The sequence below is a fragment of the Arvicanthis niloticus genome, chromosome 1 (assembly GCF_011762505.2).
Source record: "Arvicanthis niloticus isolate mArvNil1 chromosome 1, mArvNil1.pat.X, whole genome shotgun sequence".
Classification (NCBI taxonomy): Eukaryota; Metazoa; Chordata; class Mammalia; order Rodentia; family Muridae; genus Arvicanthis; species Arvicanthis niloticus.
In genome coordinates, this window is record NC_047658.1 from 86,970,253 (window position 1) to 86,984,068 (window position 13,816).

The following is a 13,816-nucleotide window of genomic DNA, read 5'->3' on the forward strand; positions in this document are numbered from 1 at the left end:
ACTCAAAGCAATGCCAGTGACCTCTACCCAAATCCCAACATTTCTCCACACTGGTTAATATGTATTTATTGAGCACCTTCTCAGTGATGGGGCCTGAGCAATGATAGCATGCAAAGTCAACCTGCATGATTTTTCTAAGGCTGCTACAGGCAAGCCCTAGGATGGGGTGGCTCCAACAGCCACGATCTGTTCCTCTGTTCCCAGGGCAACTCTAACATCAAACTACTGGTAAGTCAGCTCAATCCTGAGGTTTCTCTTCACACTGCAAGTGTTGTGTTTGTCCCATGCCTCTATGCTCTTCTCTCATACCCGCAAAGGATGCACATATACTTGCTTCTCAACCCCTTCCTCGTTTAAGGACATCTGTCATTTCCTGCTACATGAGGGCATTTGTACGTTAATTTTATTACTTCTTCAAAGATTTTGACTTTAAGTACCCTAGGGGTTGGGGATTGCAAGCTCCAGGGACTTCCTAGACCACAGAGTAAAAACAATGCCAGTCTGGGTGACTTAATGAAACCCTGTCTCAAACTAAGTCAGTATAAAGAAGGAGTTGGAGATGCAGCCAGTGTAGAGCATTTGCTCAGCATATGTAAGGCTCTGGATTCAACCTCAATAACATGAAAGTAAGGGAGTAAGAAAGCAACCAAGACCCCATTTCCAATTCCACTAGTCACACTCTAAGGTTCTAGGAACTAGTACTTCAATGAATAAATTTAATCCATGATACTGCTTACAAAAGTTTAGTCTAATGGAAAGGCTAATATTATTTATTGTGGATCAAAAGCAATAAGAATATAACTGTGACAAATGCCACAGTGACTGACAGGCCTAGGGAACTTAGGTATATAGCGGTTTGCATGAGAAGTTTCCATTGGAGCTTAGGAGATGTTCTAGCAGTTAAAGGGTTTGCTGTAAAAGCATGAGGAGCACAGCTCAGGTCCCCAGAAACTCATGCAAATACTCTTTGAGTATGGTAGTACAGCCCTGGAAGGCAGAGATTGGAGATCACCAGAGCACGCTGACTTGAGAGACTAGACATAACAGCAAGCTCTGGGGTGATCCTGTCTCAATGAATAAGGTGAAAGAACAATGGGGGATGGTTCCTGAGATGAAATCCAGGTCTCCCCGTGTGTATGCAACCCCTGATCCCCACTGTGCGCATGCACAACCTCACACAAATACATACGTGCACCCCTAGTCATTCATATGTATTCACAAATGCACAAAGCATGAATACATACATGCAGATAATACACACACCCATGAGAGAGGGGGCAGGGAGAGATGTCTCTAATGAGCTGAAATTGACAAAAGCATGGACAAAGGTAAAGAGACAAAGAGTGAGGCCTCTGGACAAATGAGACAGGCTGTGGAAAGGCCTCATGGGGAAGCAGAAGAGAGCAGATTACTGCTGGGAACTCTTCACACTCCAGTAGAGCCAGCCACATCCACACAATTCCCAGGGCTTCTACCTCTTCCCTTCAGAAGGTAACATCCTACTTTACATATGGACTGATAGACCTAGCGGGGTATTAAAATCCACACCGCTGTTATCTCCCAGAGCTAGAGTCCAGCCATTGCTTCACATTCATGCATGAATACTTCAATAATTTGATAGCAATTAAATAATAATTTAATTTTTAAATTAATTTAACAACTAAACTAAAATTAATTTAATTTAGGTGTTGGGTTTTTGCATACATTGGAAGTGTATACAAATACACCTTTAGAAAATAAAATCTTAAAGCAATGTAAAATATCATATTTATTAAAGAAATGTATTTTTCTTTTATCTTGCTATGTAGCCTGGCCTGGTTTTGTATTCTAAAGCTCCTATATAAGCTTTATGAGTACTGGAATTACAGGAATGTGCCACCATTGGTTTAATTAGTTTATTTTTATTGTGTTAAGTATCTAAGAATGCAATGCATTTTGGTCACATTCACCTCTCTCTCCAGATTCTTCCTGGATCCACCCCTCTTTCTACCCACCCAGTGTTGTGTTCTCTATTTTAAGCCTATGAGGTCTGAGTTTTGCACTCCATATACTCATGGGCATGCTATCCACTGGAGTGCTATATCAACCCCAAGGGTGACCAAGCCCATAAAGAAAACTGACCCTCTTCTCCCAGCAACTTTTCAGTTTCCAGTAGCTCCTCAGCTAAGGGCAGAACTTTATGCCCACTTCCCCCGACTCCCACCTCCACCTCCATTCCACGTTCAGCCTGGCTTGAGCTTACCTAGATCTTCATTATGATGTCCCAACTATTACGTGTTCATATGTCCAGCTGCCCTGTTGAGTCTGGAAAACCGTTTCCTTGCTATCCATAGCTCTGGCTCTTACCATCTCTTTACCCTGTCTTTCGTGATGATCCCTGAACCTCCAAAGGGGGGAGTGTGTTATAGGTGCCCCATTTGGGGCTAAATACTCATTCCACTGTCTTTTTTTCTCTTCACCTTGAACATTGGGTGGCAATGCCCACCAAACCATCTACTGCAAAAGAGGCTTCTCTGATGAGGGTTAACAGATGCACTAATCAATATGTACAGAGAAAAATCATTAGAAGTACATTCAATACTATATTTCATTAGCAGAATAATAGTAGTGAATTCTCCCTAGGCCCTATGACATGTCTAGCCATGGGTTCTTGGCCCCACAGGAGTGCCAGGCATAGATTCTATCGTGTATAGCAGGTCTTAAATCCAATCGGTAAGTGGTAGGTTACTCCCATGACATTTATGCTGTATTACACCCATGGGGAGGTTTTGCAAGGCCAATCATTATTGTAGTTCATAGGGTTAACAGATGACAAAGATAATGGTTACTTTTCCCAGTAGGGATGAAGCTTCAAGGCTAGTTCCAGCTTGATTTCTCCGTGCTCTATGACATGTGGTATTGAGTCATAGCCACAAGAACCTGTGGCTTCAAGGTAGGTACTTAACAATCAAGTTCTGGAAGGTAACACAAAATAATGACAATAGTCTGTAATATTGGGGCATCTGTGAAACTGTCATGGCTGTCAACTCCAAAAGAGGAGCCTATTCCTGGCAATGGGCTTTTTGTTTGGTAGCCAGTGGTTTCTCATAGGGCCACTGCCAACCTGTTATAGGGTAACTTTATTTAAGCTCTTTTTTATATGTATATATTTTAGGAAGTATCTACAGTACTAAGATTTTCAGTGTTGGTTATCCTGCCCTGTGTTCCTTTCTCTACCCCACCCACACATTCCCTATCCAATTTAACCCCCTTCCTGTTCCCTTATTCTCTTCTGCCCTTTATATCACTGCATCCATCTCTGTTACTGTGAAAATCCCCCACCATGAACCCTTACTAGTTTCCTGACCTATACAGTTTTTAACCAATAAAACACATATATCTGGAGATTCAAAACTGATGCAGAGATGAGAGAAAATGTTAAATTTGTCTTTTTGGGTCTGGATTACCTCACCCAGAATGACTGTTTCTTGTTCATTGTAAAATGATTCATTTGCATGCAAATTTTGTAATTTCGTTTTCCCTTTTTAAAAACTTTTTGTTGGTTCTTTGTGAATTTTACATCAAGCACCTCAACCCCACTCATTTCCTTCTCTCCTTGTACCCATACTCTGCCCTTGCAACCTCCCCCCAACAGAAAAAAAAATCTCATTGTGGAAGTTGTAGTGTGTCACAGTGTGTCCCACAGTATATACCCTTTTGTCCATATTTCTTTGCTTGCAACAGTTCATTGCAATGACTTCTTAGTCTGGTAGGAGGCCTTAGGCTTCTGCTAGTCTACCAATACTGGAATCTCACTGGGAAACTCCTCTTGGATACTTTATTGTTTCCCCGTGTCATGGAGATCCTGTAGTTTTGGATCTGTAGGACCAAGGAGCGGCTCCTTCATGTACTCCAAGAGTTCATTCATGAGGTAGATGTTGAGGTAGGCCCATTCAAAGCTCTGGATCTGGGCCTGATAGATATCTGAGATCATCAGCCTGCCAGCTCTCCTGCTTTCACACCTTCGGGGCTAGCTCACCAGCAACCCCTGTCACCAGGGCAAGCTATATCCAGCTGACCCAGTGAGGTGAAGGGCCTGTTTTCTTGAGTGGGAGGAGGGAGAGGACAGCATGTCTCCCTTATTTGCACCACCACACAGTAGTCAAGGGGCAGGGCCTGCTCTTCTGCACTCACACCCTCAGGCTGGCTCACCTGCAACCCCTACATCCAGGGCAACCTCTTGGGCTGCCCAGGCCTAAGGCCCCTCTCCTACAAATGCTTCAGCAGGTGATGGGCAGGGACACCTCTCTTGCTTTCATGACTCCAGGTTCCGTTTCCCCACCTGCTTTAGTTGGCAAAGGGCAACTGTTCGGGTAGACATCTATCCATTGCCCACACAATAGACAAGTTGCAGGGCCAGCTCTCCTACCTCTGGCAAGTGATGAGGGCAAAAAGGAGGAGAAGGGATCTCTCCCTTGCCTCCAATGTCACCACACAGCAGTCAAGAGGCAAGGCTGACTCTCCCATGCTCATGCCCTCAGGAGCCAGTTCGCCTGCAATCCCCCACATCCAGGGTCAGTTCTACTATTCTACCCAGGTGAAGTGCAGGGCCAGCTCTCCCACTCTGATGACCTTGAGGTCAGCTCTCCTGCCCACTGTGGTAAGGGGCAAGAAGGGGCATTTCTCCCTCACCCATGTTGCTGCATGGCAGACAAGTTTCAGGGCCAGCTGTCTCATGCCCACTCCTTAGGGTCAGCTCACCCATGCCTTCACCACCAGGCTCAGCTCCAGTGTGCTGCCTAGGCCAGGTGCAGGGCCAGCTCTACATAGGGCTACAGCTCTATGTAGAGGGGTAGGGACAGATCTCCTGCTCTCATGACCCCAGGGCCATGTCTCCCACCTGCTGCAGGTGGCAAGGGGCAAGGGGGGAGGAGGATTTCTCTCTCACACATCAATGCCACCACACAAGAGATGAGTGGCAGAACCAGCTCTCCCACACTCACAGCCTCAGGGCCAGCTCACCAGCAACTCCTTCAAAGTATGGTCTCACTCTCCCAAGTACTGCAGCTGGCTAGGGGTAGGGTCATCTCCCCTGCTCTCACACCCCCAGGGCCAGGGCTTTCCCATGATGCTCAGGTTTGAGGGAGGCAGTTCTGCACAGTCCTCAGACATCAATATGTCCCCATGTGGCAGCCCACACCAGGGATGTCCACCTGGCCTTTGGTGGAAACAGACCTCTGCTATGCTGCCAAGAATGCACCTAGAGCCTCGTGGAATGTGCCCTATCATTGGTTGACTGAGGAAGAGAAGACAAGAGTCAGTTTACTAATGGTTCTGTATTTTATTATGCAGGTACCACCTAGAAGTAGGCAGATGCAGCATTATAGCCCCTTTCTGGGACAACCATAAAAGTCACCAGTGAAGGGAAATCTTCACAGTAGACAGAACTTCGGGCAGTATACATGGTCATATATTTTATTTGGAAGGAGAAATAGCCAGATATATGATTTCTCCCTGATTTATAGGTTGTAGCCAACAGATTGGCTTGTTGGTCAGGGACATAGAAAGAGCATGATTAGAAATTTGGTGAGAAAGACATCTGGGGAAGAAGAATCTCTCCAAATGGATAAAGGATGTGAAGACGCTGGTATCCCATGTAAATGCCCATCAAAAGTGACTTCAGCTAAAGAGTTCAATAATCAAGTAGATAGGATGGTCCGTTCTGTGGACCCATCTCCCCAGCCATTCCTGCCATTGCCCAATGAGCCCATGAACAAAGTGGCCACGGTAGATTATGCATGGCTTTGACAACATGGACTTCCACTCACCCAGGCTTACCTGGCTAAAGCTGCTATTGAATGCCAGATCTGCTAACAGAAGAGACCCATACCTAGCACCAGATATAGCACCATTCCCTGGGATAACTAACCAGGAACCTGGTGGCAGATTTACTACCCTGGACCACTTCCTCTGTGGAAAGGACAACACTTTGTCTTTACTGGAGTAGATACTTATTCTAGTTATAAATTTACCTTTTCCTGAACATAATGCCAGAACTACCACACATGGATTTACAGATTGCTTTATCAACCACTATGGTATGTCTTCTAACCAAGAAACTCATTTGACATCTAGAGAAGTGTGACAGTAGGTCCATGGTTATGGAATCCACTGCTCTTATCATGTTTCCCACCTTCACGAAGCAGATGCCTGACAAGAAGATGGAATGACCTTTTGAAAACATAGGCACAGCCCCAATTAAGTGGCAGCAGCCTGGAAGGTAAGAGCAGGGTTCCCCAGAAGACAGTATATGCTTTGATTCAGCTTCTGATATATAGTACACTCTCTCCCATAACAAGGATCCACAGGTCCAAGAACCAAGGAGTAGAAAAGGGTATCATTCCTAGTAACCTACTACAAGGATTGTTGCTTCCTGTTGTCACAACCTTAAATTCTGTTGGCCTCTAGCAGAGGCTCCAGAGGTGGAGCACTCCTGCCATGAACCACAATAAACATTCCATTGAACTGTAAGCTCCATCTTCTCCCTGGCCTGGTTACTTCTGGCTTCTGATGCCCTTAAGCCAACAGGCTAAGAAAGGGTTAACAGTACTAGGAGGGGTGATCAATCCAGATTACCAGGGGAAAATTGTATTGCTTCTGCACAATAAAGGTAAGAAAGACTATGTCTAGAGTGAAGAAGAACCTTTAGGGTATAGTATCCCTTGGTGCTACCATGTTCTGTGATTAAAGTCAATGGGAAACTATAATGACTTAGTCCATGCAGGATGGCAAAGGGCACAGACCCTTCCGGGATGAAAGTATAGATCACTCCTTTAGAAAAAGATCCAAGACCTGCTGAGGTATTTGTTGAAAGCAGAGGAAATACAAAATGGTTAGTAGAGGATGGTAGTATAAATACCAGCTAAGGCCACATGACCAGTTGCAGAAAAGAGGATTATAATTGACATGCAAATTTCTGTCATATTTTGTTAAGAATGTGTTTGTACAGATATCAGTGTTTTCTTTCTTTGATTTCTTTATCATGTGATGTAACATAAATTGAGAGAATATCAGTTGGCATCATATTTAAGCTTGAAATGGTAAAAGAATTTCCCTCAAGGGACATTGCCACGTATTTGAAATTTATGTGTTTGTGGCTTTATGAGGGAGACAGTTATATCATATTAGGAATAATTATGACCTGGATAAACATATAATGAATTTTGTGATTGTACCTGAGGTAGTGCTATCATGTTTGGGTGTAATTATAAGCTGATTATTGTTTTCATTTGGAAATTAAACATGTGTGCTATCTAGTTTTATGTCAACTTGACACAAGCTAAAGTTATCTGAAATGAGGGAATCTCAGTTGAGAAAATGCCTCTATAAGATAGGTCAATGGGGCATTTTCTTAATTAGTGCTCAATGGGGAGAAGGCTCAAGCTATTTGAAGTGGGGCCACCCTTGGGCTGGTGGTCCTGGGTTCTGTAAGATAGCAGGCTGAGTAAGCCATGTGAAGCCAGTCAGTAGACAGGATCCCTCTGTGACCTCTGCATCAGCTCCTACCTTCAGGTTCCTGTCCTTTTTGAGTCCTATGTTGACTTTCTTTGATGATAAACTGTGAAATGGAAGTTTAAGCCAAATAAACCCTTTCCTCCTCAACTTTCTTTGTTCATGGCATTTCATCACAGCAATAGTAATTCTAACATAGACATCATGACATAAGGAGATATGAGTGTATGTCAAGTTGACAAGGGGTGGACATGTGATGATTATTCTTGGTTGACAACTTGACTACATATGTAATTAACAGAAGCTCAAATGACTGAGCACACCTGTGAAAGATTTTTTTTCTTAATCATTTGAAGTGGAAAGACTAAACTCTAATCCGGATCTTTGAAGTGGGAAGATAAACCTTTCATCTGGACTACATCTTGTGGTGTATATAAAGGACATGGAAGGAAAAAAGAAACCCTTTCTCTTTGCATGCTTGTTCTTGCCCTTGTTAGCAAGTCCATCTCTCCACTGGTATTAGGGCCTACTTCTTTGGAATTCCAGCATACATTGAAGACCACCTGCAACATTCAGCTTTGCGAAATGGTTCTTTATGACTACTGGATTCTTGGACCTTCCATTTGTAGGCAGCCATCATTGGATTAGCTGGACAACATCTAATGTAAGTCATTCTAATGAATCGCGCGCGTGCGCACGCGCACACACACACACACACACACGTTTGCATGCATGTGTGTGTACCTCTGTGTGTATGTGTGTGTGTGTGTGTGTGTGTGTGTGAGAGAGAGAGAGAGAGAGAGAGAGAGAGAGAGAGAGAGAGAGAGAGAGAGAGAGGAGAGATTAATTACTAGTGGGTATAGCTGGATCATGTGCTAAACATATTTCTAGCTCTTTGAGGAAGCCCCACACTGATGTCAGTAGTGGTTCCACCAGTCTGTACTCTCATCAGCATTACATACATGTTCCCCTTTCTCTACATCCTCAGCATTATTTGTTATGATTGCAGGTCTAAATTTATACCATCTGTGCAATTCACCAACTCTCTTTAAAAAAATAATTGTATGTTAGTTGATATAATACCCCTGGAAGGACAAGCCTGTCCTTCTTTTAACACATGTCAAAATAACACAATCCTAGCACTCCAACTGAGGGCAAAACAACTTAGGAAAGGAAAGGAGAAGAAGAACAAAGAGAAAAGCAACTTAAGGAAGGAAGGATTTGTTTCTGCTGAGAGTTTGAGGAGCACAGCTCATCCTGATGGAGAAAGTGTGTGGCAGAGGATGGAGCAGCTAGTCACACTGTGTGCACAGTCAGGGAGTATGAAGCAGCTGGTCACACTGTGTTCACAATCAGGGAACATGAGACAACTGGTCACACTGTGCACAGTCAGGGAGCAGAGACACATGAATGCTAGTGTTTATGCTGTCTTCTTCTTTTTATTGATACTCTGGATCATAACTTGGTATTATCCATGTGGAAGAGAATTTTCCCTCCTTAATAAACCTCTCTGGAATGGCCTAACAGGCATAGCCATAGGTGTGTTTACTAGCAATTCTAACTCTTCTCAAGTTGGGAATAAAGATATTCTCTCTCCCTCCCTTCTCTCTCTCTCTCTCTCTCTCTCTCTCTCTCTCTCTCTCTCTCTCCTTTCACACATACACACACACATACACACAAACAAATTCACACAAGCAATCACACATGAACAGATATGTACACTTGTACCCAGACATTCAAACATTCCTTAACACTTGTGCACACAAACATACACAGGCACACTCACACATGCAGTAGCAATCATGTATGCAGCTACATACTTCAGACAGCCACACTCACTATTATATCAAAATGTTTTATTTTCCTTATGGTGCTAATTTATATACACAGGTAGTCAGTGAATACCCTGGGATAGATTCTATCCTAATTTCTTTAGCTATTTCAATAAACAAGACAGAAAAAATCTCTGTCTTTAAAAAAGAAACCCTTAAGTCCTAGGGAAAAGAGACAGAAGCAAGAAAATGTTTGAAATTTGTTTCTATAATGTTAAAAAGTCTGGTAATAGAGAGGAAGGGAGGGAGGGAGGGAGAACCAGTCTGTAGGTGGCTTGCAATTTTAGGTAGAGACTGTGACAAGGAAATGCCTGCCAAAGATTGAAAGATTAGATGTGAGGATGGGTTCCATGGCTTACCTTTGGAAGCTGACTGTAGAAGCATTACAGAAAATGCCTTTGCAGGGCCTCTTGTCCCCTTTCTAAGAAGACAAATAATTGTGTGTCCTTGCCTGACTGTGTATGACTGTGACTGCTATTTCCAGGACTGTGCCCCCTCCGATCTTCCCCAGGCCTGGGATCATCAGGAATGATCCCCAGACCCTGCATCTGTACAGAGGTTTAGATTTGATTCAAAATGTCCCTTCCAAATCTATCTCAAACTGCACTGGCTTCAATTCATCATTAGATGTTTACAGTGATTAATGCATTTTGTATCATTTGTTTATTTATGATTTAGAGAAGTAAATAACATGAACTTAAGTAATTAAATTCAAAAGAAGAAATACTTTAATTTCAATCAAATTTTAAATATCTCACATCTCCAGAAGCTACTGGGTTTGACTGTTCTCGTTTTTTTTGTTTGTTTGTTTGTTTGTTGTTTGTTTTATTTTGTTATACCAAGGATCGAACCCAGGGTCTCACAAATGCTAGACACATGTTTCATCCCTGTGTGTGTGCCCAGCAGTCCTGAAATGCAGCACACAAGTGTTATTCTCAACATCTTTATGGCTAGGTGTTTGATAGGTGCCACAGAGTTCAATGCACTCATTTCTAGAGGTGTGCTGGGATTACCCTTCTTTCTTGACAAGAATGCTGGAGTCCAAAAGGAATAAAATCACTTCTCTGTGTGTATCCAGCGCAGGAGCAGGGGATTTGGATTCAAACCTAGACAATATAATTTTAGATTGTCAGAGCTTCATGGTCAGTTTCTACTGTAGTGTTATAAGAAGTCTGACAACTAGGACTATTATGGGCGTGGGCCTGGGAATGGTGAGAGTGGTTTGTCCAGAAGCAAGGAGGTATGAGCTGGTGCAGAAGGCAATCCTACATTGGTGGCTTCAGAAGTCATGAATTATTAAATGAAAATCCCAGCACCAAGTATGACTTACTAAGTCATACTGGTTGGTCAGGTAGGGCTTAGAGTCCGTCAAACAGTGCACACTGTTGCTATTGTTCTTAGTTACCCTCCAAAAGAGAAGATATGGCCCTCTTACTGAAGACATGATATATTGTGATTACAAGTTATAGAGAAATTAAGCACTGTGCTGGGAGCTTCATCCTTGCTAGGCTAGTTTTCAAAGTGCAGGGAGGTGCTAGTCCACATATAGTGGAAAAAAGTTACCCTGCATACAACATTAATCATCCCGGCAAGACATGTCCACTGTAAAATAATGGCATGACCATTATGAGGATAACCAACCACCTTTGATTTGGATTTGAGGCTCATTCCACCCAAGGGGATTCATGCCTTGTAGTGTAATCCTGGCCCAAATCCCATGGCTGGAGAGGTCATAGTCTCTAGAGGGGAAATGTATATAGTTGTTTTGCTAAATGGAAGTGGTATCATGTTGTCTTGTAAACATTTACTTTTATGCCCATAGGTTTTTTTAATCCTTCCATGGCTCAGTGAGCATTGAAAAGAGGGCAGAAAAGAAAAGGGGGGAAGCTTGAGCGTGGAGCATGTTGAGTCTGAAACACTGTCTTCTAGCCACACTATGAACTCGTAGTGATGGTGGTCCTCTTCATCACACTGGATGCATCAACACTTCCTTGTGGGTGCTGGAGAGGTTCACAAGGCCTTCCTCCCTGAGGAACTGTTGGCAGTTACTGAAGCAGGCAGAGTCATAATCCCCAGTAATGTAGCCACCTGTTAAGTCACTTTTGCTCAAGTAAATAACTCCCCACCATATCATAAAAATAAATATGAAAGTAGAAGGGGGATGGATTAGGGGGAAAGAGTTTTGTGGTAAGAGGATAATGGGAGCACAGTCAAAGTACATTTTATATGTTACACATACACACAAATTTCAAAAATAAATATATTAACTTAAAAAATAAAACCACGTGAATCCAGACTGAGGAGTGGGCACACGAGGCTTTAAAAGCATCAGTGAGCAGAAAAGGTGGGGTGAAATCTACTCCTGCCTCATATCCAGGAAAAGACTTAAGTCCAGCAGAGGTTGGTAGCTTTAATGCTCAGGATAAGCACTTAAGACAGGGCAACTGCACCTATAAAAGGAGAAAAAAGCAGTGGGAAGAATAGCCCGTCATTCTCCCACTGGACTCCCAAGGAGCACAGTAAATCTAAGCACTGACTGGGAAGTAAATCTTTCCTAATTTTTTTAGAAAGCAGCTTCCCCCTTTCCAAGCAAATCCTGCTAAAGTCCCAACATCGAGCCACATGGGAGAACAGCAGCTCAGGCTTTGATTTCCACTCTACATATAGGCTCACAGCACTGGACAAAATAAACAGAGGACAGTCCAGCTGGCTCCGTATTCTTGATGTTCTGAACACTTACTATGGGCAGATATGAATGGCCCTGAGAAGCAATGACAAAAGGGGCTCCAAGTCAATATAAAGAACTTTCCAGAAGAGTACAGAAGAGCTTGTGGCTGCATGATTCAAAAGCAATCAGGAATTTCTGTTATGGAAGTGTAGAAGAAAGAAGATAGACACTTTCAGGATTGGCACCCATGTGCCACAGAATGGGCATGGAGGTCACAGGACAGCTTGCAGGCACCAGTGCTTGTACCTCGTTGAGCAGGACCTCTCTCAATTCTGCTGCTGTGCAGCATTCTCCAGGGCTGGCTGGTCTTGCAAGCTTCCAGATGATTCTCTTTTCTCTGCTTCACATCTTGTCCTAGGAGTGCTAGGGTTACACATGCATACTCCTGTATCTCAGGTGTGTGTCACAAGTACTTTCATCTACTGATCCAGTTCCCCAGCCCCACCTGTGTGTTTCTGACCTTAGGAATGAGTCAAACAGAGCAGCAACAGAGCTGCCAGATTTTTTCCTTACCTCTGTAAGAATCATTTTATCATGTCTTTGTTGTATTTTAACAAAATCTCAATTGTTAGATTTTTACTAATGAAGACTCAGGAGCCAGATGCTGGGGTGAAAGTTTCCATCTCAGAGAGGGAAAGTACCCAGCTCACCCTTCCTCCTCAGCCTAAATCCTTCCAGGCTTGCCCCTCTCTTGTGCTGTCTCAAACAACCTCAATATCCCGCCTGTCTACTTCCTATGTGTCTCTCTATCTGTCTCCTGATTCCCTCTTACTCTCCATGGTTTTTTCTTAATAATCCTATGTCAACTGGCTGCTTGCTCTGCCTCTTGACCTATGGTTGACTTTATTTAATCCTGTTCATACTATTCAAGGAGAAAGCTCTTGGATTAAAGGTGTGTGCTAAGGCTGAGCCACGCCACAACTAAAAGCAGGTTTTTCTAGTAAATAACACAATCTTGGGATTGACAGTGTGACCAAATGTCTTGTAACACATATTCTTTCGTGAAAACTTGGAGATGTCACTGTTAACCTATCCAACAGAAAGAGAAACTAAAGCTTGAATTATCAGTAGTCCTCAAAGGCTGGAAAGCATGCCTGGGGACGTTTTGCCACTCTGAACTCCTCATGGTCACTGGAAACAGGATGGTACGAGAATGAACTTTAGACTACTGAAAAATTGCCAGAGAGCTGTGGAGAAGAAAGGAAGGGTAGAAAGGGGCCACTTTTATTCCCTATAGATAAGCAATCAACATGAGTTTGAAGACAGTAACCTTCACCCCCCAAAGCATATGAAAGACAGAGCTAGAATCTATGTGACCATCTATGTGTATGAACCTCTGTCTCCCTATTTGATCTTTCTCAGCTTCTTCTGACATCCTATTTACCTCTGTCTGGCTCATAGGCAATGTGGCCACTTGACTTGAGATAAGGGTTGCTTGGCACCAATCCCAGGTAGGTGACATTTTCTTTACTAGTGTAGGTATTGGTCAGTTGTTCCTGCTCCAGAATTTAATGCCCTATCTATGTTCATGCACATGTAAGAAACCCTAATTAAACCGAGTAGGTCAAAACCAAGTCTTCACACACACACATGCACACACACACCAAAAACAAAAACAAAAATTCAAAAGAAAAAAGGCAGTCAGCAGTGGGAGGGAGATGAGGAGAGGGAAAGTGGGTGAGTGTGATCACAATGTGGTATATGTATATATAAACTGCCAAAAGGATGTTAACATAGGTGTGTGTGTGTGTGTGTGTGTGTGTGT